The 25,904-nt window shown below is 40.8% G+C and overlaps 1 pseudogene across 1 annotated transcript; it reads left to right on the top strand.

Moving 5' to 3' along the window:
- Positions 1 to 840: 840 nt before the first annotated feature.
- On the top strand, positions 841 to 4,457 carry LOC146718722 (uncharacterized; annotated as a pseudogene). The gene is made up of 5 exons (XR_014920189.1): positions 841 to 1,062; positions 2,518 to 2,914; positions 3,072 to 3,224; positions 3,590 to 3,673; positions 3,767 to 4,457. The product of XR_014920189.1 is annotated as an uncharacterized LOC146718722 (transcript).
- Positions 4,458 to 25,904: the final 21,447 nt, after the last annotated feature.

Raw genomic sequence — 25,904 nt, 5'->3', positions numbered from 1 at the left:
TTTTGTTGAACTTTTGCGCTCAAGCGAAGCAGCTATTCAGATTCTTTGCATTTCGCTAACACATGTAACATTAATGTTACAGACTTATTTTAATGCTTCAACAGCGTATACAGCTACAACAGTGTATGGGTATATCCATAAACAGTAGTAAAGATGTGACGTCACCCTTTTGTTTGCGAGCAGATGCATGTTTTGCCACGAGGCAAAGCCAGCAACTGTTTGAAGCCCCAGGCTAGTGGGGGCCCCCGAGGGCTAGCAACCTTTCAACTACGGCAGTGTCAAAGTTTAGTAAAGCGACGGTAGGAGAGCTTTGACTTCCCTTAGGAAAAAAAATATGGCCATTTGTAGGGTTTTATTTGTTATGTTATAGGACTATTGTTGTTGACAGAATATTTGAAGTATAATGATGCTGAATGCTGAAGGGGGCTGTGAATTTTTGCCTGGGGCCCCAACAGAGTCTAGAATCACCACTGTCTGTGAGGTCCCAGTTTGAAGCCTGCCAACTGACCATATTAAAATGTGCTAACATGCCGCTTTTGAAGTGAGAGAAAAAATTGCAAGCCAATAAACATTAACCTGCATAATTCTCCTTTATGACATCACCTTTAAAATGACACAAAGTTAGCAAATTAAAATAATGTTATTTTAAGCATGGCCTGTAAGTAGTGGTCATGCTACACTGAAAAAATGGGAATTGGCAGGCTTTTGAATTTGCACAAATGAATTTAGTTAATGCTACACAAGCCTCTCATGTTTCTCTTATTTATATGATTAAATAAAGTACCATTTACTTGATTATAAACAATACTGAGACTACTCATTTTTCTTGCATTGATTTAAAATGACTAAATTAGAATACTAAAACCATTGTAATCATGTTTGACCACAACCGGAAATGATGCAATATATTCAAAGACAACAACTAAATGTGATTGGATAATAAGACCTACCTTATCCAATAAGACAACAACATAATTTAAGGAGAGCGCAATTGACCGCCAGATTCTGGAAGACTGTTCAGCCACATGCAACCTTTGGCACTGAGTCAGGCATAGTGAGAAGGTAAGTAATTTAAATACATTTGTTTTAGTTGGGTACGTTTTCACAGAATTGTTGTAGTGCATGCTATATGAAACGTAATCTGTAATGCATCTACATGTTGTTTTTACAGTGCTAGCTAAAGTTGGTATTAGCTTTGTGGCTAAAGCTGAAAAATATTAACAAATTGCACATAGTCGGGAGAAAGCAGCTGTTGTCGGTCAGATATGGAATTTATGCATGTGACAGAGAGCACTGACGTTTTTGATGGCTTAGCAAGTTAAAACGTCACTGAGAGAGCAATAGTGTTTGTGTTACTCGTGCTAGCTATGGCTACATTGGCTAATTAGTCTGGCTGTAACCGTCAGAGTTTCAGAAGCTGGGAGGGCCACAGTGCCATACCTTAATTATTGCTGATGACATGCACTCAAGTTATAATAAGGATCCTGCCACCTTAGACGTGGGTTTAAGAACCTGTGCCCATAAATGCCAAATCATTTTTCCATTTAGTCATTGTTTTAGGTGAAGTGTCACTTACTTGACTATTCTATTGGTCACGGCCAAATAATACAGCAGATATCTACAAGGAGATAAGTTTGTTCAACAGACTGTCTTATTAAGTGATGTATTGTGAATTTTCCAACATCGGCCCAAAACAAATTAGGACCCTTTCCCCCCCTCTTTTTTTCTAGTTTGTGTAGAACATATGTGAGCTGCTTCTCAAAACATTATGTATAAATGAGGGAAAGATTGGTACTTTAAAGAAACCATTGATGCTCTTCTGGACTGGAATACCTTTTTTCAATTAAAATTAATGTTTTTTGTGATGGTGGAATTTTTACCTTTATGATTACAGAAGTCAAAACATCAGATGATGATAGCTTACCATCTAAACTCCCCATCTCTTGGCAAGTCTGAATTAGAGAGCTCAGCTGTATCGGCCTTTCTAGTGGATTTGCTTAAAGAGGAGATAGCTTAAGTCATTAGGTACATATTCCCTGACATTCTAGAGGTCAACCTTGCACAGTGTGTGACATAAAGAGTATAACTTATAGAAATGGAATGGTACTGGCCCAAAGGGCAGCAGGTGGATTGCCAGAATACTGAAAAACCATATCTGCATTGTACCACAGCATATTCTACATTGTCAGAGAGCTTGGTGGCTGGTACAGAGAGCACGACAGAGCTTTTGAGCTCCGCCCAGTATCCACAAGAATATTCACTCTCGCTTCACTCTGTGAACTCCTTGATACTTATCCATTGGTTGACTATGAGATTGGATCAGTCCACATTGTGACTTTAAAAAGGCATATAGAAATAAAAGGTGTTCATATAAGTGTAATAGGTTCAGTCGCATGTATTTCATTAGATAAATTCTTCTTTTTTATGTCTGATCTTTATAACTTTGAGTATTGGGTATGGATAGCTTTATGAAAACTAAACTGAAATGATTCTTTCTGAATGTCTGAATGCCTACAGAGTCCTATGGGGAGTCCTATGGTCCTAAAGACTGTTTTGGCTGACGGAACCTGTCGAAGGCTCACTCTCTAATGGAGCGCCTGAATCAACTGAGGATCTCATCGTTGAAGTCAAGAGACAGTGTTGTCTTCAGGGCAGTTTCAGACTTCAGTTTATGGATTCCTTGTTTGGGAATGAGTTTCTTAACCTTACCTCAGTTTCAGAAGTAGCAGACAAGGGGACTCTTAAAGCTATTGACATGTCAAAGCCCACAACATGGACATAAAAAAGAGTAACAGAGTTGGTGAAACTCAAGATGGAAAAGACTTTTTCATACAGAAGACATGAAGGTGTTCGTGATGCACCAATGGTGGAGGCTTTCATGGCAAGATGGCCTGCTCTATTTGATTTCCATGAGGTAAGGTTTGCCTCATACACGGTGTTCTTGTGGTATTAGCCTAAAATGGTTAAGGCACAGTTGTTATTTGACAGCCCATTTCTTCAGCATGAGTGATTGCGGCCTTCTTCCAGGTATTAAACCTTTGAAGCTCATTTCTCTGTGCTCATGTTTTCAGATCAACGCTGAGTTTAAGAGAATTGCCACTATCCCCCCTCAAACAAAGTTCCTGGCTCAGCTGGATCTCCACTTGGACAACCTGGTGAAGTTGGTCAACAGAAGAGGAGAGCTTGGACTAATACTGAAAAGAATTGTGGCATAAATGGATAATGTAAGTGATAAAGCCTCAACATTCACTTAACACGATCCTCTTTGGATGAAATTTTATAATTGTGGAAGATTTCAAATGTTTCCCATGATAAATTCTCTCATTTTGTATTTTTACATCTGCTTGTTTTTTTTAACCTTCACTTTGTCAACTTATTATTAATTGCCAGTAAACCTATTATTAATTTGTGTGCCTTTACTTTAAAAACATTCATGTAAAGTACACTATTAAAACTTAAATGAAGGACAAGAGCTGAATGAAGATGCTAATGGTTTAAAATGGAGCACTGTAACAAAAAATAATTTCCCCCAGGGATCAATAAAGTATTCTGATTCTGATTCTGATTAATTACATACATTTCATTTCAGTGTGAAGATGTTGATGCTGAGTGTGTTAAGGGAGTGTGTATCTACATGGGTGAAGACCCTGGCATGCTTATCCAGGAGTATGTGGTATGTACTTGTGGTTTTTTTTTTCTTTTTGGACTTTCCACAGTGTGTCATATTATTTACTTGGAAATGACTAACATGGCTTCTTTTTTACAGGGCATGGAAGAACGTGCCATCAGTGAGACTGTTGAAGACACCACTGTTTGAATTTATCTTCTTAAAGATCAAGCTTCAGCAGATGAAGAAGAGTTGTCCTTGCAGGCATCAGGGTGGCGAAGACTTTGGATAATGTAGCATTTGCTGTGATAATGCTATTTGGACTCATGTATGCATTAAACCTTGCCTACCCTGCTGACCTTCGCTACAACTTTGACGTTTTCCAGAAGGTTTTCATGGAACTGGATGGAGCTAAACTCTCTAAAGTTCTTGCTTTCAAAAACCATCTGTTTCATTGAGAAGTCAAAGACTGCACTTCTGCAATTCTTTGCAGTTTTTCATTTTGTGTTCAGTAACGTTATACTGCTTATGTTTTTATTGCTTTCCCCTCGTGTGACTGCAATGCAGGATAATTTTTCCTTTTGGTATCATGTTGTAAGAAATTTTTACTGACGATTTTTAGCAATATGTTCTAAGTCAACCTTAATGTCCTGCTTACATGTTTAAAATGAAGATTAAAATTCATGTAGGTGTTTGGTATTAGTTATGTAACAATGTCATTTAAGGCTCAACTTAGTTGAAATCTTATACAGGTAAATACATGTACAGAAGCTGAAACTGTTGTCAAATAACACACAAGTTATATTTGGGTAAATCTGTTTATTCATAAAAGCGTGTTGCTTTTTTTTTCAGGTAGTCTTAATTTAGTTTACATTTTCAATTGTGTAATTAATACAAATGTTATATGTAAGAGATGACAGGATCATCTATAAGCACTTTCTTTTATTTGCTGCTGAGGTCAGTTTTTTGTGAAATATTTGCAAATATATTCTCAAACTAACTTTTTCTTTTAGTTATTTCTGCAGGCTATCTTTAAAAATGTGTTAACAAGTTTATATGGATGCGATTTTGGACTTGTTCATGGCAGAATTGCTGCTTTCACTGCTGTTACAGTTTAATAAAGGTGAATTGTTCAGTAGCACTCACAGTCTTTGCCTTTTTTGTCAATAATAATCAGTTAATATTTCAATTGAAAAAATTAAGTAGTAGGATTTAAAGCCATAATTTGTGTTGCAGGAACATAATTGCAATGTGTTTACATTACATAATATCATTGCGTAACACTGGCAAATAAAAATAAGTTGGTGTTAAACATTAAAATATATTGACATTATGCAATACATTGATATTATGATAATAGATTAATATTAGTACATCAAACATGATTTTTTAAAGTAATCTGATGTAAATAAAATACTTTGATCTGACAAGCATTAATTACTTGAGGGAAAGTGGAAAATTAAGTCAGTCATACTTATTCATATTATGTGGGACCGATGTACACAATAAAATCAAGTAAATTGAAAGAACTTTTTTTTTCAGTGTAGTAGTAGGAAATTGTTTGCAGAGGTAGGGCAGAGGGCAGTCTATAGAAGTGGTCAACAAACCTTTTTGGGGAAAAAAAAACCAAAAAACAAACCTTTTTTCAGTTTATGCCCGACAATATTTTCACGGACTGGCCTTTAAGGTGCCACGGATAAATACAACAAAATAAAACCAGTACCAGTACCCAGAAAAAGATAATTTATTCATAACACACGGGAAAAGACCCAGGGAAACCGAGTTAACAATGAAAACGTTAAAAAATAATGATAAAAACCCTGAAAACCATAAATTTCACACCCGAGCCTCAACTCTCACGCCCTGGTACCAAGCGACTCGGTCCGTGGCCCGGGTGTTGGGGACCGCTGGCCTATAGAACTACAAGTTATTTTGCAACCACAAGTGTCGCCCTCTAATTGTCATTAAAAAGAATGCAGGGTTAAGGCACTTTAAGCTACAGCTATCTTTTACATTACAGTAAATGTCAGTCTTATACAATCCAATGCAACAGCCCTGCCACCAAGTGTTTTAATTCCCAAGGAGAACAAATGTGTACACCTAATTACGTTTATTGCTGAGACGAACAATCACACAGTGTAGTTCAATTTCAGTTAACTAAAGTAAAAGAAATTAAAGATCTTGAAGTTGAAGATCTAAAATCTTGACGAGTTGCTGTCTAGGGAGATTTTCACGCAATATATTCACCAGTGTGCTCTGATTTTTGTTGCACTGAAACAATCCTGAGCTCTTGATGAAATCTAAACATGGGCAGCAATACCAACAGGCTACTGTGTGGACCAGAGGAGATAGGGCAGCAAAGCCCCGCTCACAGCTGGGTGCCCAGATTAATAGGCAAGATAGACGTAGTGTATGTGTTTACTCATCACTCTGATTGCGTCTGTCAGGGACAAAGGCTTTGTTTAAACAGGTTAGGACTGTACAAGACTGAATGCAAAGCTTTATAAATGAAGATATGCTGAGAAGCCCTGGTAGCGGTATAATGACTTCCATCATAAGACACACAGCGAGCTCATCCCTCACATCAGCGCAGCTTGAGCCACCTTTGCATTTGCATATTTAAATCTACTTACAGTATCATACACAATTCCCCATCCTGCTCACAAAAACTATCCAACCACTTCAGAGGAAGAAGGTCTTTTAATATATGAAATGCCGATGGTGCTGTGTCAGTTGGTTAGAGTTCAGGCTTTACAAGGAGCAGCACTTCAGCATGTGACCCGGTGCCGCGCGTATTGTCTGTTTCATTGTAACATTTCTTTTACCGAGGTTAATGAGCTTGACACCGGGTGCCCTCAGCCTGCTCAACAGAGTTACCTTGCACCCCGCCCTCTTTTCTCTCTGCATGCCATCAACCCGCAGCCTAACATCTCCACAGCTGAAAACAGCAATTTCACTTAGCACATGCAGCCAAGGGAAAGTTATCAAGCAGCAGAGTGCTCACCTGTGCTTTTCAAGGCTGTTCTGCAAGGTCATGCAGCCGGGAACGAGCTTGGTCTGTCAGTAGGAGCCTCTGAGGGATTAATCGTCCCTGCACTGTCTTATTCATGCTCTCTGACAAACTGATCCATGACTTTTCCTGCTTGCTAATCATCAGAAACAATTTTAACACCGTGCTGTGCTTTTCTTTTCTTTTCCGATCTAATTATATAATAACAACCAAACGCGAGCCAATTTAAAGGACCTATCTTCAAATGTGTGGCCTCATGCATATTTAATTGAACATGATTGTAGCATTAACAGCTGAATATGCAGCCGGCCTTTTCTCACATTTGTTCCAGCCTTAAGTGAAAGTGCCCTTAAATTAAAAGGCTATAGAAATCAATACAAGTGGCATCCATGGGAGAGCGCACGGCTTTGACAGTCTGTCTCCTAATGCATCTCTCACCACATATTCTGCTCGTGTTTCTAAAAGCACTTAATGTGCAATAAGCAGCTGCCCACCTCAGAGCCTGCCAAATGCTGGAGATGACTTGTCTGAAGAAGCTTAAAAGTTTGGGCTAATGCTATGTTAATGGATTATCTAGCCCTGCCTCTTTGTGAAACCGAAACTCGCTGTGTGGAGAAGCGCTGTCAAAACGATTCTTGACGTAAACTGGCGTGCAAAAAAAAAAAAAAAAAATCCAAATCTGAGCTTTTATGTGATGCAACAGCTTTGACCAACATCTTACAATCAGGCAAAGTGCTTTTCGAATTCAGTGAATCTGCTTCACATTAATTCATTATAGAGCACATCATGGACCTTATGTTACCTGGCTGATTGCTCGTGTATTTAAGCAGTTGTATTAATATATTTAAAACCACATCAAATAAAATTCACTTCAGAGAGAGCAGAAGGCGCGATGGGGACAATCTAAGCTTCCTGACACACTGAGATGGAGGTCTGAGCTGTCCACTCTGGGTCATTTCCACAAAACAATTTGATACAGATTTCTTACTGGTGGGAGATTGCCTGTTTTCTTCCTCTTAAAGGTATACTTCCTTTCTCGTTACATATCCCTCATCTTGCTTCGGTTGGAGGCTTTATCCCTGCACATACACTCGAACGCGGTGATTTGTAAGAGCAGAAGAGTGAATCTGCAGCGCCAGCGAGTGAAGCTGCGAAGGACTGCATGAAAAGAACTCATTAAAAACTGTGACTCATACACACGCAGACGCTCACAGCTTGCTCCCGAGTTTAGATAATTTGCGAGTAAATCCAAGGCTGTTGTCCAACAACATATTTCTAATTGTTCCTGCACTCACGCACGCTCGTTTACACGTGCGCGCGCACAAGCACGTACTGTATGGCACATAAGATCTTCCCTCACGCAGTTAGAGTCAAAAATGAAAAATAGATGAGATCTTTGTCACTCAAATGGCTGTGGGCTTCTTAAGTGCTGTCAGAGTACGGATGAGGCCAACATGCATTATGGAAGACAGTGCCTGGCTAAGCACCTCGACTCTCCGCCTGGTCCGCGGCGCAAAACTGTCTAATGGAGTTGAAGACATGGTTGTGTAGCAACCTTAGATTCTATAATAATATCTAAAGTTAGAAGTTAATTAATCTCAGAGGTATATCGTGGGCTTAAAGGCCTCTCCGCACTGTCTGGTGCTGCTAATTCCCTCCATCTGGGGTGCTGAGGAGCATTTATGGGAGTTTACCAGATTAGTCCCAGAAACAGGATCTTTAAAGGGAACTGCTTGTTCTCTTCAGATTGGAGATCTGTCTTCCTTGCAGGGCAGTGTGGGGGATAGGCTAGTAAAGCTCTATTCTATGCTTATGTGACTTGTTTGACTAGAGGCCTAAAAATGGAATGTGCTAAACGGGGAAAGCCTTTTGTTACTGATGTGTAAAGCAGGACATGTATGGAATTCATTTGAATTTGTGCAGAGTGCATGCCTTTCCAATTACACTTGTAGTGGATTTTCTTCCAGATCGTGCACATCCAGAAGAGGCTTAGGTCAGTTTTAGATACACATCTATGTAGATTAACCAAATACTGTGGTATCAAACATTTTGGAATTAGGACTTATCTAAAAGTTGTTCGAGCTGATTAGGTGGCAGAGATCAGTGGCCTGTGGCTCACAGCCACAACTCAGTGTGGCTCACTGGAGCTAAAGTTGCACGCAATAATAGATGAACAATGATATTTGTTTCTTTTGGTTCAATAATATCGTGTCCTCCAACTTTTGGCAAGATCTAGACCTGTCCTGATAAGACCAAGGTCATCTGTTAGGAGTGTCTGCATAGGAAATGAGTGCAAGCTCCCAGCAGACTCAGCAGGGAGGCTGGAGAGTTAATAGTCGCTGCTCTGGTTTTAAAATCTGTCTGCAGTCCTTGCCGAGTTCCCTATTCTCTGACCACGGCTGGCACACAGAGCGGAGACCGTTTGAAAAAGACACACGTGAAGCAGGGGGGCTGGAAGTAAGAGACAAAAGTGATAGTCAAAGTGAGATTTAACAACACAGAATAGGGGAAGGTTCATGTGGCACCGTCTTCCAGCCCTTTCCCCCTAATCATTTTCAAATGTTCCCTTCCGAAAAGCGCAACTTTCTCTCTTTATTCACATACCAGAAATTCAAATTACATACAGTGCTGCAGACTGGATCCAGAGTCGACTGCGTTAGTTAAGTGAATTTCCCCATGTGCCATTTTGGGTGTGCGCAAGAAGCCGTCTTACCTACAGTTTGTGTCAGTCACAGCTGGCAATGACGAATTATTAAGGTGGATTTGACATAAAATGTTGGACGTAGTCCCCCTCTACCTTTTCTCCACCTATTAGTCTCTGAGAGCCTTACTTGACAGGGAGTGCCATCAGCTAGCATCAGCTCAGGCAGCAGAGCTTTCTCTCCTCCCCCGCAGATGCACCTTAGGCCTGCAGTGGTCTCCTCCTCTTCTTTGTTCCGCGCATCTGTTCAGCATCAGATGACAGCACTGATTAGCCTCACTCAGGGTCTTAATAAGACAACTGGAGTACAGAAAGCCGGCACAGGGTGAACACAGACACACAAACACACAGGATGTACAGCTGTAATCACTACATGCTCTTTCTACACTTTACCTACTCCCATACCTTTAACCTAACTATGACTCTGTCCTTAACCCTAATGAGGTCTGGAATACGTCCCTCAGTACTGGTGATCTGTCTATTTTTCCTAATCTCAGCATCTCGGTTGGTAAAGTCCACCCTGCTCGGACAGAGAACTACTTATTATAATTTTCTCATAATGTCGACCTCTGGACTGTATCCAACAGCGCTTCGGGGAGAAATCAGGCTTTTTTTTATTCATAGCGCTCTGAATTTTTATTTGATTTGTTCTCCTGAAATGCAGACGATTTGAAAATATCATTAATCTTCTAAAAAGTTAATCAGGTCACTCTGCTGTGATTTCTTTGAAACTAAAGTGATGCTTTCTGTAAATAACAAAAACTGGAACAGTAGTGTGTTCCTGTCAAATGAAAGAGTAAGAAGCCAAGTGTGACTGTTCCAGGTATTCATACACTGCTGCTGGCCTGCAAATTACACCTCTCACTGTGTCATCATTTCCTTTTTATTCGCAGTTTTCCTGCAGTTATTTGTATGTTTGCTAACACGACAAAAGGGGGCACGAAAATAAGCAACGTCTACACCAATTGACCAGCCTAGCTTGTTTCTTCGACCTTAAACCAATGGCGGTTTATTAAATTCAAACATAATACACAGTCTTCCACAAGTGTAACATGCACAGTGTTGAAGAAAAACAACCATTTAGCTGTTGTTTTTGCTTGCTATTTTTTTTTTTTAGTCAGATGTGTATGTACTGCTGGTACGAGTGGGTGTGCAACCTCAGCTCTCGATAGTGCTGTGTTTCTGCAGGGTGAACTTCTCCCACTCGTCTTCACCATCTCCCCCTCTGCCTCCTGGCGGATGCTCCTCACTCTGATATGTGTGTCCCAGCCCACCTGTTCAGGCCTCATTACTGTCAGGCCTGTGTTAATAAATATCCAGGTGTAGAGCGCTCCTCGGTGCCTGTACTTCATCACCAAGGAGCTCAGTCTGCTGGTCGCCCCCTCCTCTCCTGCAGCAGGGCTGACAGGAACCATGATTACACTGTAAGCACTGTAGTTATTCACCTTCTGCCCAAACTCCGACACTGCACTCCATCTTACGCACCAGCACAGGGACACGCACACATACAGCGCTCATGTGCACGTACACACCTTCTTACAGGAACACACACACACACTGACAAACAAACACTCGCAGATATTTGCTCTTTCATTCCCATTAGTTTTTTCCCCTCCAGTGCAACGGGGTGTGCAGGCAACATGGACGACATGTTGCCATTTGCACTGTACGAATATCCCTACAGAAATGTTTGGTGACGGCACCCTCACGAAATCATTATTGTAGTGTAGGTCCACCGCGCTGAGCACTTAATCATGCATAACATGAAAAACATGTTGTTTTGAAATACAGTCCAACACCTTCCTGTAACTCTGTAAAAAAAAAAAAAAAAATAGGCTGTGTATTTTATAATCAGATTTTTGCTGTTTAAAAAATGTCATTCTGAGCAAGTAATTGTTATGTCAAGAAGAATGAAATCTCTTGAATGTTGCATGAATCAGTTTTTAAATGTGTGATGTTTGTTCTCTGTTAACAGTCTATCTGACATTTTAGTTTTATGTTGGCATGCATTTCACCAAGATTCCCATTGTGTGCCATTTACAGTGCATGTTACTGTGCAATTTCTGTCTATGATTGACTGCTAAAAGTCTTCAGGTGAATTCAAAGATTTCTTTTTCCCGGTGCACTCAGACAGCATGTTTCAAACACAAATCTGCTTAATTCAAGTATTTTATGGAAGTATATGTCAACAATCACTGTGCAACAATGTGGAACAAGAAGGGACACTGATACTGTAACCAGAACCAGGAAAAAGTAGCCTTTTAAATGATTTTAACCTTAGGTGAAGTTCACATAGACTATATGGAAAACCAAATCGGGCTTCTCCAAGTGAAAAAGAATCACGCACCCAGCCATGCAGTCTGCCTTTACAAACATTAGTGGGGGAAAATGGGTCGTTCTAAAAAGCTCACTGAATTTGAGCACGGTGTTATAGCAGGATGGCACTGTCTGTGAAATTTCTTCCCTTCTAGAAATTCCGCCATTCACTGTAAGTTCTATTCCTGCAAAGTGGAAGCATTTAGAAACCACAGTGGCAGATCACAAAATGTTACAGAGCAGGGTCACAGAGTGTTGCGGCACATTGTGCTTAAAAATCACAGTCTGCTGATTCAATAACAACAGAGCTCCAAACCTCCTCTAGCGCTAACATCAGCTTGAAAACTGTGTGCTGGGAGCTTCATGGCATGGGTTTCTATGGCTGAGCAACTCCCATAAGTATAATGTTTAGGTGTTTGAGGGACAGTGAGAAAGGGCACTTAAAAAGAGAAAGAGAAAAAAAATCTTCTGGATCACCTGTTGAGAGAAAAAGAAGAGAAAACAAGCAAAGAAAACAGAGCAACATACTAAACACAACACCATCACGTTAATCTAGCTAAGTGTAAACAGCAGTGAATACTAAATATCGAATGTTGTTGTGTAGCAAGCAGGACCGACAGTGCACAATGTGCTTGGAAATAGCAGCCAATAAAGGTGTAGTTTATGTCTATGAACGGTGAACACCCGTGTCACACCTGTGTGGATCAGCGCGCTTGTATTCAAAAGGTTTCCCCATGTAATGGTCTGCTAGAGGTTGTAGAGAGACATAGCCCTGTCCCCCAGGGCATGAAGCAGGCATGGAGGAGATCCAGCCTCCAGACATCCAGAGGCCCCAGAGTGCGAGAGCCCAAGGAGGACCACCGGAGGGGCATCCGTGACTTTTGTTCATAATGCTCATCAAGTCTATTATAGATAATAATAGTCATTGAAGTTGTATACATGCTATTTGTGAAGCACAATAACTTTTTTGCATTGACTTTTTGTGATGTGGTGATGTTTGTATTTTAGTGTAGTCAATTATCAGAACTAATACATCATCATCATAATATTGTATTAATGAATTAGCCATTTCACTCTCAAAATGTAAACTTTAAACTAAAAGTTTGTAAGATAGTTAAATGCTCTCCTCAAAAGGCGGCTTCGAATTACAGAGCATAACTGTTGAATATAAAAATACGAGTGGGTAATTCTTTTCAGCATAAAAAGCATATGTTTACTGTTAGGAGTACTTTTATTTAAATGACAGAACAGAACACTTACTTATAACTTTATTATACGTAGTCTATAACTTTACTGTTAACTTTACTAAACCTTTAATGAGGACTCGCTTTTAAAGTACAATCAATACATTTTTAACTTTGCTTCCTTGCTCACACAGTTTACTGAATATTACAAAACATCCCAGCTCATTTCTCCAGAAGTAAGTATTAATCTTCAAAATAATCCTGGCAGCTTATTATGCAATCACAACTCCTCTGTGTGTTTTTGTGCAGGCCCTTGTCTCGTTGCATTTATGAGGTCAGTGTGTCTGAGTAAGTGGGTCAGCCAGGCCTGTGTGAGGGCTCTAGTCTCAGCAGCTCTAAGCAGCCGGCGCAGTGATGGCGGTGGCCTAGGAAATGACAGGGAGGACGCAACCACTTGACTCTGGAGAAGCAATCAGACTCTAAGGGGTTTAATGCACTGCCTTGGGTCTGAGCCACAGCAATTGGGTTTGATAGCTGTGTCATTATGTGAGGAGGACGTCTGGAGGTCTTCAACGGCCGGGGATTAGAGGGCGGACACAGAGACGGAAAAAAGAGAAGAGGAGGAGAGCGGGCGGTGGGAATCCCTGTGTCTGCTACTTTGGACGTAGGCCCCCTCTCACCTCCCTCATCTCCCTCTTCTCTCAGTGATTTCCTTCCACAAAAGTGACAAATAAAGCAGGCCTTAGGGACACAATACTCGAGGTCACTCCCACATTGTGTTTCTCTGCTTGTTATACACCAGACATTTTAATTTGGTGCCATGTGCACAATTGGAGTTTATTTTTCGCAGCAACAGCTAATTAAGAGAATATCAGTGACAGTGTCTAAAGCCTTTTCTCTCTTTGCTTATACGCACCTCTTCCTCCCCGTTACCTCTCAGCGCAGTCTTAGCGCAAATCTGAGAGATTCCGGGAGAAATGACAATTACTGAGTATTTGACACGTAAATCTGACACCTCACTATAATATCGCTAGGCAATTTTGACAGTCTCATTTAGTGCTTTAAACCCAATGATGTAACTTTCTCAAGGAACGTGTTCACAAACAAGTTGCGACTGTCGAGTGAGAGCTCACAGAGCAGCCTGTGCTCATGAGTCTATGAGTGAGAGCGAGAGTGAAAGAAGTCAACCTGTGATGGATGCGATGGCAGATGCTAGGGTAAGAGTTGTCATCAGCGTTCCCAGCACCTTATGGAAGAGTGCCAGGTATGCGGCTTTGATTGGGCCTACTGTGGATGTGCTGTTTGCCACAGCACCGCTTTGATTAGTGCCTCCATGAAAATGTATGCCCTATGCTCAAAGAAAACTGGGGGAGTAACTACCTGTCAGGAAATCCACAAACAAGGCTACTTAGAGCATGGGGAACTGTATATTTTAAAGTCTAATATTTCGTTTCGTTTCATTGTGGGGGGCTTGCCAAATCCCTGCTGATACCCCACCCAAGCAAAAGGTCCCCCGATAAAGAGGTGGTACCCGATAAGGAGGAGGTACACTGCTAGCCCCCAACCCGCTTGTGCGTGCACACACAGACACAGACACACACGCACACAAAGATGAGAAGGAGAAAGCACTCTCTCAACCACACAACAAAGGCTGTCTGCCAGATGCTGTGAATACCAAAAAACCCCTGCAACACAAAATATATAAATTAATCAGAGTGCAGGTAAATAAATAAATAATGTATATGAGGAGCTAATTAAATGTGTTTATTCCTGTTATCATATGCTGCCCTCATTTCCACCACTTGAAGTCATGAATCATTAAGTGGCTGCTAAATTGGTCTCTGGGGCTGTCCTAGTGGCAGGGGGCGGTCAGATCCTGTCTGGCAGAAGGCAGGTGTGCAGCGGACGGACGGATGGCCTGTGCTCCAGTAGTCCTCGGACAGTGGCGCCTGACAGAGGGGAAGCAGGCATCATGCTGGGAGGTGAGCGGCCAGAGGAGAGCCTGTAGCAGAGCGGCTGACAGGACCGCCCGTCACCACGCTGGCTCCGCTTTGATTAATGAGGGCATTTGAAAGACAATTAGTGGGAGCAGATTTGCCTTCAACTACCTTATCAATCAGAACTCTTTTAATTCAATGTGTAGCACCCTCTGCACCAAAATGAGTGTGTAAGCATTGTGCGTCAGGGCAGGAACAGCCTGCCAGTCAACAGGAGGTGGGAGAGGAGAGCCAGAAATACAAATGACAGTTCTCCCAGGACTTTAGAGACATACGAAATGGGGTGGGTTGTTCAGCTTGTAAATGTTCAAGTGAAGGCCAGATTTGTCCTGTACTCTGCTACTTATTTTACCATCACATCTGCAAGAAATCATCACTCATGATTTGACTTCCCTTCTAAAAACCAGTTGGTTATTATAGCTGGTTTTTACATGTAGTGGATTAAATGCTGCTATTTTGTAGGAAACCTGGCATTACAAAGAAATGTGGTATCCTTTTGTCTTTTATTAGCTCTGTTCATGTCACGTCTTTAAGCTAAGTTTTGAAGACCCAAGGTTAAAAATAGTAACAAAAATTAAAGGAACAGTTTAAAAACACATCAGATAGGGGAAAAGGTCATGCTGGATTTCTATACTGATATCGACTGGGTAATGTGTTAAGAATGAAAGGATGCCACATCTTTTCATGGAAATTAGATTAATCATCCTACACAAGGCTAAATTCAAAGATGCCTGGAAAATCAAAGTGGGAAAAATGATGCAGCAGACAATTCCATTTTGACAAAATTTCACTGCAGCAACTAACAATGGTACTCAGTAGTTTGTATGGCCCCCACGTGCTTGTATGCATGCCTCATAGCATTGGGGCATATTCCAAATGAGACAACTGCTGTCCTGGTGGATGTCCTCCCGGGGCATTACTGAGCTCTTGAACAGTCTGAGGTGCAACCTGGTGCCTTAGGATGAACTGAAACACAAAGTCCCAGAGGTGCTCTGTTGGATCAAGGTCATACCTAATAGCAACCAGGGTGCCGCTGGCTAGCCTGTAGAGGTTTGTGCCTCCCTTCATGGATATGCCGCACCATTGATGACCCACCACCAAACCGGTTGTGCTAAACAATGTTACAGACAACATAATGTTGTCCACAGCTTCTCCAGACCCTTTTCCGTCTATCACAGATGCTCAGGATGAACCTGCTGTTATCTGTGAAAGACACAAGGCAATAGTGGTGGACCTGAATATTCAGGTATTCTATGGCAAATGCCAACTGAGCTACATGGTGCCAGTCAGTGAGTACAAGGCCCACTAGAGGACACTGGGCCCTCAGGTCACCCTTGTGAAGTCTGTTTGATCAGAGACATTCATACCAGTGGCCTACTTTTAGGCCTTTTAGGCCTCTGGCGGTGCTCACCCTTGTCCTCCTGCTAATGGGTTAGGGTCCTGTTTAGGGTTAAGGGTTCTACGGTCCTGCTTAGCTCTCCTGTGCTTGGAGACACACAAACCTTCTGACACCTGGAGGTTTGTTTATTGCCCCATGCTGCCACAAGTGACAGTGACCCTAGCCAAATATAAAATTACTAAAAAAAAAAAAAAAGCAGTCAGAAAAGGGCTCCACCTCTAAAATAGTTCATGTTGATGGTTGTCTCATTGTTGCCCTTCTAGTGCACCAACAGCAACATATACTATACTCTGATTAAAAAGGTGTTCCTTTAAACGTTGCGCAGTGTATGTCAGCCAGCACAAATCCACCAACCCTCCAATTGCAGAACCCTCTAATGGTAGAATATGGTATATCATCTTTAGATGGAAGCTAGCAAGCTAACTTTTTACTTTATTATAACAGCAGGTAGAACAGCCACACTGATCATTTTATTCGAATTTAAAGAATTTGGACTGTTTTTAACTCCAAGTGGAGCCTCAGTCTTCCTTTTTGGGAACTGAGGGAGTCTTTGGAAATGGCTAATAGCGTCAAACTGGTTTAATGTTTACAGTGTGGAGAATCAATATAAATGACTATTTAACAAAAAAGCATGATCATTACCTAAACCTAACCAAAGAGGTTTGGTCCCTTAAAATTAGAGAATGAAAAGAAAGCAAATAAAATAAAAGACATAAGACATAACCAAACTGGAAACAAGCATGTAATTTATGCCTTGCCAACCTCCTTGCCTCCTTATATCGACGTAGTTGGACTTTCTAACAGAACTGTTAATGGTCAGCATTCAAAACTACTAAACTGTGTGGCGAGACATTGATGCCAAAGGGCACCTCGTGAGTAAATCTCTTGACGACAGCAGCCTCAGACGAAACAGCATTTATGTGAAGAATTTGACGCCCTGGGATGAGAACACGTTGATTATTATGATGCTGCTTGTCAACTGAAAACCTATATTTTGTTGACCTATTCATCAACCCCGAGCTCAAAAGACAATTTATAATGTCTGAACCCATATTTCGGAACATGATGCTGACATAATGACTAATGCTGTTTGGTGAGTCTGATTTTAACCCATCATAATTACTTCGTTGTTGCTTTAGAAGAAAGCAGGATGTTTCATTTATATTTGCTGCCATTAGCCAGAGAAATAATGGTCTCAATCAATCTTTTGTACAAGGTTTTCTAATTGTTACGACTTTCTGAAATTAAAAAATCAAACCACTTATGAAACGGTGGCTGCAAAGAACATTATACAGGATATGTTTTTTTCTCCATTTCATGGTGGCTCAGAAGAGAGCTAAACAAATATGTATGCAGACTTCATCTCAATGCTGCAGCATTTCTTTTTATTCTTTAAGCCGTCTTCTTATACAATTACACTTGTCAATCAATTGAAATGAAATTTTTGAACTACTGGAGAAATGATGTAGATCTACCAATGCGCTTAAAAGTCTAAAAGATATGTTTTCATAAAGCTGAAAACAGGCAAGTGAGGAAGTGTCTCTATTGATCCACCTCCCTGTAAATAAAACAGGGGCAATGGGCAAAAAGAAACAAACAACCCTGGCAGAGGAATGGGGAGAAAAAAAAATCAATAGGTTCCCTCACTGGTGGGTCTTCTCTGGTCAAACTATTCTCTCTGGGTTTGACTTTCTGCAGACAGGAGGAAGCACACAGCCAACATTCTCTTGATTTCCACATTTCTTTTATAATAGGACTTCACTGTGAATGCAGCTCGTGTGCATTTAATCCACACAGCTACCGGAGAAGACTGCAGAATTGTGCGGTTCGGGGTTTATCACACAAATGTTACTGTGAGTTTTCAGAGGGGCTCGTGTGATTCTATGCTTATAGTTTAAAGGAGCACGTGACCAATTTCAAATATCAAAATCAGTTTCTGAACAGCGTGATCTGTGAAAATAGTTGTGAAAATGCTTGTTTGAGTTTGAAACAGTTACTCAAACAACTCAGTTGATTGTTTTTAGAGTGGGTCAATCATTTAAAGACACTGTGTTGCATTACTGTAAATCTAAGATACTTGGTTGTGTAAAACTCTCTACTAATATTACATAACAACTGCAGGTAGGGTGAAGATAACATGGTGAAATATATATAGTAAAGCTATCTTAAATAAATACAAACAGTGAACAGACCTCAAAGTAAAATTCCATCCGTCAACCCTTTTTTTTATTGTTAATGATTGATTTAAAAAAGAAACTGCACAGTGTGTGGACTGAACTTTCTCAGCTTCTGGACTGAGGCATGCCAGAAAAAAAGTTTGAGAAGCTGGACTAAATTAAAAACTCAAACCCCCGAAAAAGCAGATCAAATTACTTCATCCATCTTTTATTTACAGTCTGTGGATTCCCAAGAACTTTTTCAGTGAACTAAAAAGTTTCTTCAGACCCCATACAGCAAAAACAACGCTGTATATAATGTAAGAGATAGGAGATTTTGTGCTGCTGCTCATTGATATTTAATATTTGCAAATGATGTCACTCAGTCAGTGCATGACAAGACAGATATGCAGGCTAAAAAATTATTGCCTTTTTCTTTCTCATGGGTGATGGAAAAAGCAATTGCTGAAAGTCCGTATTCAGCACTGCAAGCCATAAACCCAAAGTGCCTGAGCGTTGTGCTGTCCTCTCCACATGTGACTTTCTGAATACAAGACACTGTGGCAGGTCCTACAAGGGAGAGATGTATGAACTGTGCACAGTTTTTCACCTAAACTGAGAAAAGAAGCGCTGTGCAGTCGGTCCTTGGTGTGTCCAGACTAACAACAGATCATTACATTCTTACAAGTGAGGCTCCTCTGGTAAGTGAACTCTGCTGGATCCCTCTTGTGTCTGACCTCTGTAACCCCATCCATCCTTCCATCCAATTTCCAAACAGCTTATAACAACCCCCTAGTTTAGGGTCACTAGTCTAACCAGGGCTAACGCAAACAAACATTCACACTGACATTTACACCTACGTCCAGTTCAGAATTGCCACCACACATTAACCTAACCTCACCTCACTTGGAATTAACCTAACACATATGTATTTGGACTGTGGGAGGAAGCTAAAGTACCTGGAGGGAACCCACACAAACTCCAAACAGAAAAGCCCTCTCACTGCTAAATTTGAACCCAGGACCTTCTTGCTGTGAGGCCAGTACACCTTCCTTGGTTGGTATTATTTTTCCCTCGTAATCCCATCCGGGAGGGGGGGGGGGAGATGATGCTTTATAGTTTTGTGTCACAATCATGGATCTAATTGGGGCACAAGATCTTGGTTTATTTGCCATCTCCCTGTCTGTGTTAAATGTGTGAGCTTTGTGCCAACAGATTGTTTTCAGTGATGAATGAAATTATAACCAGATCACATCATAAAGCATCAACAATTAAGCCATGAGTTTAGAGCCTTTGCTGAATATAGAAGAACGCGTGACATCATCTTGACGGGGCAAACGCATTTAATCGTCCTATTTCCGTTATCCCATTTGATGTATTTGGCTGCAGAGTGGGTAAAACCAGGACAGTTGTGGACATTCTCCTCTGCATGCCTCTTTTTCTTGTTCCAGCTTAGTGGGCAATAAGCAATGCTGCCTGTTTCCCATTAGCAGTTTTATTTCACGGGAAATTTGCTTCCTGCTTGCTGTAATTGGTATGTAGGCACCTCCTGATGTGGGCATTAGAATTTTTAATACAATCTTTTACACAGGTGGGAATGTGCATATATTACCCTTTTACTTTACTTCCACAGTATTTGATTGCCATTCACAATTATTTACACTTATATTTTGTGAAACAAACCTGGAGATTATGGCTAATGTTTTGTTTTGTTTTTTTGTTCAAACGCTTCACAACGGCGATCCTAATGCTGAAAACTTTTTTTTCTGCAAAAAAGCAGAATGGTTTCAACAAAAGACACCACTGTTTAAATCTCAGCAAAAGCAGACTTGTAGTAAAAGGCAACACACTGAGACGCTTCTCCCTAAAGACACAGTAACAACAGAATTGGCAACAACAAAAGGGCCACATACAACATGTTCTTTTAAGATTATTTGTCCGTGTAGCAAGAAAAAAGGAGTTACTTACATCCTGCTAATTAACTCTACCGGCACCCTTTTAATTCATAATATTTCTAAAGGTTTTGGTTACTGCAAATTGATAGTCAATTGTGTGGTTGGAATTCAAGACACATGTGGTACTTAATGGCAAAACTGCAGCAAGTCTTTTATCCAGCAAAGGCCAGAGCTGGGTGCCATAATGATATTCATTTTCAAACAGGAGAACATTCTAATGGGCAATTAAGATGATCAAGCCTGCCAAGATACACGTGAGGAACGGTGTGCTGGTGCCAGTGATTACGTGTCCTCCACCCCTGCCTCCTTCCTCCGCTGGCCCGGGCTTTGTCTTATATGTGTGCATAATAGCAGGAAGGGAAAGAGGGAAAAGGCTCCAAAAGCACAATATAATTGAACTTTCCACATTATTTCTCACTAATATGTGCTGCCACTTGGTCTCATTAGTGGAATGATGTGCTCTGCCATTCTGGAATGAACTCTTTGCCCAAGTAATTAAGGCTCCTAAAGTTTCTAGTCCTTTGTTTAAAGAATTCGTCCTTGTGCTCTCCATGCCCCATCAGCTGCCTAATTAGCAGGGCCTTTGTGTGATTAAAAATTCTCACAGAGATTCCGTTGGATATTTTCCTCTGTTAATGAGTGTTTGTGGACAGCTGGGAATGAGCGCGGGCTCCCTCCTCGTCGGACCTCCTGTGCATTGGGCAGACCTCTGTCAGAGCCCAAGAGTGAGAGCTGTCATTTTCGTAATGGGGATGGAAATTGGTCAAAACCTACCAAGTCCCCCACAGGAATGGAAATGCCTTGAAATATAAATGAGGATGAATATTCATATTTCTTTGACTTCAATAAAAAAAAAAAGTGCTGAGTATTAATATACATGTCTGTCAGTTAAGGCAGCACAAGGAACTCGCTGTGCCGTGTCTGCCCATTAACGCAGCCCTTGGCTTCATTTGCTATTATCCTCAGGTTCTTTTTCTCCCTAAAGTTAGGGTCAGCCCCTTCCACTGAGAATTGCACATTGGAGGCTTTCCTTTTGTTACAGTTCTCCCACTTAGTGGAAAGCGAGAGAGAGAGCGAGAGAAGGAAGGCCCTGAAAGAGCCAGAAAGACATTTAATGAAGCCCAATCGGAAGTAAAGTAAGCAGGGGTCAAATCCAAATGAAAGGAACAAGCCAGTTATGTGTGCACTTGGAGGACAGCAGAAGTCCAGAGGGAGAAAAAGGGGAGAAAAGCGGCGACACTGAGAGGAACGGGAAGTAGTTCACACCGGTTTAGCTGTCTGGGACAGAAGCACTTCAGCCTCGCAGCCGATTCCCTCCAAGCTGTCTTCATTTGTCTCATGATGGACTCACAATGCAGCGACAAAAGAACGTTGATGTAGTTGTTCATACGATAGCTCATTTCTGCATATATATTTAAATAATCAGCTGAATCTGTTTCACACATTGCCCCCAAAATTTCAAACAAAATTTGAATTTGCACACTTTGAACCACAGTCAGCATATTTTTTAAAAGATCCGTGTAAACACAAACAAGTATAATGTAACTATACACTTCTCTTGTACTCATAGTGCTACTGTATGATACGACATCTCCTAGAAGAATTTTGATTATTAACCTTTCAATGTGATTTTCAGACTCATTGAGGATGCACAGAAGTGTCCAAAGTGAAGGTTAAAGAGATTAGGTTGATTATCAAATAATAAATCAGCCAGCGATTTTCCGGCCTCACATGATGTATTTGTTGATGTTTGGACCCTGTCTCCCTGCCATCTTATCATATTAAATTTGCATGTTTTTTTGATCTATAAAAGGCCTTTGATGTGTTTACTCCCCTTCTCCCCGCATTAACCGCTATTTATGTATACCTGTAGACCTCTCACAGGAATCCTTCCATGGTGAAAAGTTGGGTCCTATTTGGATGGAGTTAAATTTCCTGGATGCATTGAGCTCTGGGTAATTTGTTTGTTTTTAATTAAAATCTAATGTAGCTTTCTCAAGGCCTGGAAACAGTGCAGCTCTGCCCAGTGACTGGGGGATATTTAATAAGCTGCAGTGCTGAAAGTTGTTTCATTAGGTGTGAAAAGGGCTGATAACTCAATAGCCACCAGCCAAACATCCTCTCTGTGTTGGTTTCCTGCCTCTTTAATCTGTTTTTTATTCTGCTTGGCATGCTGTAGCAGTAAAGGGGACTTCACAAAAAGGAAAAGACATTCATCACCATCGGGCCTCCGACAAACCAGGGTGACAGAGCGAGCCAGCTAGTTTGGCTGCGAGAGGAGATGATCAGACTGCAGAGCACCACAGCACCTTGTGTGAACTTAGGGATGAAATTGTGTGTTTATGCGCTGTCATTTCATTTGTGCATCGTGTCCTTTGAGTATAATCAGTAATTGTCTCACTTTTGAGTAAATAACATCAAAGCCCCATAGCCATCAACAACATGTTCCCCCATCTATTTCCCCTTATTTATTCCATCCTTATCTTTATACACCAACATGGTGTCAAGTAATAATAATATGTGCATAAAGGCTGCAAAATCACTGATATTTAGAGATATTCAGTACAGCGCCCATCACAATCAGTCATCTTTTAACTCTTTACCCCTTGAAAAACTATTAAGAATAACCCTTGAAGCTCTTTTCTGAAATGAGTGGGTTTTGTCATATTTCAGACCTGCTTATTAAACAAAATGACTGGGTTTGCATCAGAAGTTAGTCAGGGTGGGCTCTGCCTGCAGCTGCCTTTGGAAAAAAAAAATATCCTAATGGTCATCAAACCACATCATTGCTGATATATACTGAGGTGTCAAAACTTGTCATTAATTATTTCACTTCAGTGAGGTTTTCAGGCATTCATTTATTCACAGCTCTCTTTAGGTTGTACCACAGCATTTCAATCAGGTTGAAGCCATTACATTTTTCAGCCATTGTGTTGTAGATTTGCTGTTGTGCCTAGGATCACTGTCCTGTTGCATGACCCAATTTCACCCAAACTGTAGCTGTCATTCAGACAGCCATACATTTATTTTACTTTAAGATTCCTTAGTATAAAGAGGAGTTTATGTTTACCTGTGGCTTTTAAACAAGCATAAATCGTCACCACCTCTGTGCTTGACACTTGGAGGTGTCACGTGTATGACAGAAGCTGGACTCTCAAGGCAAAATTCAATTAAACCAAATAAAATACACATATATATAAAAAAAATCTAAACAATGAGTTCATAAACTCCCCGAGCTCCAGAGGCACAAATCAGAAAGATAAACAGGCTAGAGATTGGAGCAGTAAGCAGTCTTGTGTCGCAGGCTTGAGACACAGATGATCTGACGAAGGCCAAAGGGAAGACTACAACCATATATACACAGAAAGTAATGAATGTAGAGTGGAAACACTTGGGGAACAAAACACAGCTGAACCAGATCAGAAAATGAAACACGGGGAAGTAACACTGAAAACAATGCACAAGAGACGACAACTGAAAATATAACATGAAGTGAAATGACAGAGACCTAACACAAAGACACATATTTGGCAAGATACGAGAGATTTGCTGGGACACCCACTCCTGAGAAGATTGTGGTATTTTGTTCACACACACCTGAATGCCCCAGACCACCAGTTTTTATACAGGTGCTCACAGGTATGATCCAAATGTTCTATCATAACATAAACTGTGACAAAAAGTGGTTAAACCAGCAGGAGTGTAACATACACTTTTTATGCAAACAACTGGTACAATAAAATCAGAACAGACAACATCAAAACATCCCAATCCTGCGTACACAGTGTACACAGTCGTCAGTTCTCGTAGAGGAGTTTCTTTGCCATGTTGAGCCATTAAGGTCCTGGGCATTTAATCAATGTGAAAATCTACAGTAGAGGTTTTTTCCCTCTACCTGAAAAATGTTACAGGCCAAGTCTCTTTCTTCGTTCCATACTGAATGTATAACACAGTCCCTAATTTGCTGCCAGAGATCTGTGGCATACTTGAGTGTTCCCCCTCCCTCATGCACTCACTCCTTCAGGGAGGACTTCTGAAGCTTACAGTAATAAGGCGACAAGTATGCCTTCGTGTGTTGAACTACATCAAGCCCACTAATCCTTATAGAGTGATGCCGCCCACTGATTTAGATTGCCATTATGTGTTTTATAAACGTTCCACTCTGAGGTTTTATATTCAAAAAATCTGGGGAGGTGGAGGTGGAATAGACAATGTAAATGGTCCTTTCATTACCATTCATCCCTCCGCATGCCAGAGTTTAACCAGGGCAACATAGATGTGCTCACTCAATGGCTCTGTTCCACCTGAGATGAAAGGCTATTTACATCCAGCGATGATGATGATGATGATGATGATGATGGTGATGGTGATGGCGATGGCTGTGGGAGCTGGCATCGTTTCCAAGCGACCGGGTTTCCCAGCTCGCTGTCATTTGCCAGGCTCTAAGAAGCATACTGCTAGAGCTTTGCGGAAACTGTGGCCAACACACCTAATTGACCAGAAGCACTGTGCCTTTAAGTGAAAAGACAAGTAGAACACCTGAAGAAATGAATCTCCTCCTCCTCTGTAGATGTATGTGACCGCACAGAGCAATCCCAGGTCGCCGCTTTATAACTGTGAAGCCCTATAATTGTCTAATTTGAGATACAGTGTAGCTTGATCTGTAAATGTGAAAACCTTGGGAAAGTGGACCACAAGAATAACTGTAAAGCCAGAAGGAAAGTTTTTTATTTCATGCAGCCCTGATAAGTTGATTGCTGATAAGTGTTATTCATTACAGTGAGCAAGCCAATTAAAAAGACAGTTTTATCTAATTTGATAGTTAGACATAATTTGAAAGAATTTAGACTGAAAACTCTCATTTAATAGTGTGGTTTAATTTAATTTTACACTTTCTTTCCAGAGTATTGGATTAAAAGGATTGAAACTTTGTCTTCCAATTGCACAACTCCATTGGGCTATTTAATTAGCCATTTTGCTGCTCAGACATGTGCATAAAGCAAAACCCCATACTCCATATCCCAGAAAATAAATGAATAATTAAAATAAATGTATGCTTAAAGGCAATTAAAGCAGTAACTGCTTTAGCAGCTACATTAGTACCACTTGTCCCAGAAAGTGTCTGTGAGGAGAGTAAAAGCGCACACGCTAGTACTGCCTTGTGGTCTTCTGGGTGGAAAATGGCTCCACAGCAAACTTGAGGTAAGAAAATGGAACAACTGAAACAGGTTCCTCTATTTTTCATGAATAAGGTCACTTATCAGTGAATGTAATGTCACCAAGTTCTCTTCATCAATTCAATAACAGTGTGAAAGTGGAAAAAAAAATAGTTGGGTCATTTCTTTGTAATACACCCCTGGGCTTTTTATTATGACTTCATTTCCCGTTGTAATATTGGGACGTCTCTATAATTGTAAAAGTGTAATAGACTCTAATATAATTTCATTTTGAACCCTGAATGGTCTATGCCATCTCTGCTCAATTTGAGTAGAATAATGATTTTTAATGTCCACACATGGCTTCCTGTGACCTTATTCAATCTCTGGGCTGATCAGGAAATATATTGATTCAATTACAGT

The sequence above is a fragment of the Copadichromis virginalis genome, linkage group LG1 (genome assembly GCF_057382275.1).
Source record: "Copadichromis virginalis isolate Kocher_CV1m ecotype Utaka linkage group LG1, C_Virginalis_male_GT1.1, whole genome shotgun sequence".
NCBI classification, from domain to species: Eukaryota; Metazoa; Chordata; class Actinopteri; order Cichliformes; family Cichlidae; genus Copadichromis; species Copadichromis virginalis.
The sequence above is the reverse complement of the archived record's forward strand: the minus strand, read 5'-3'. Positions and strand labels throughout refer to the sequence as shown.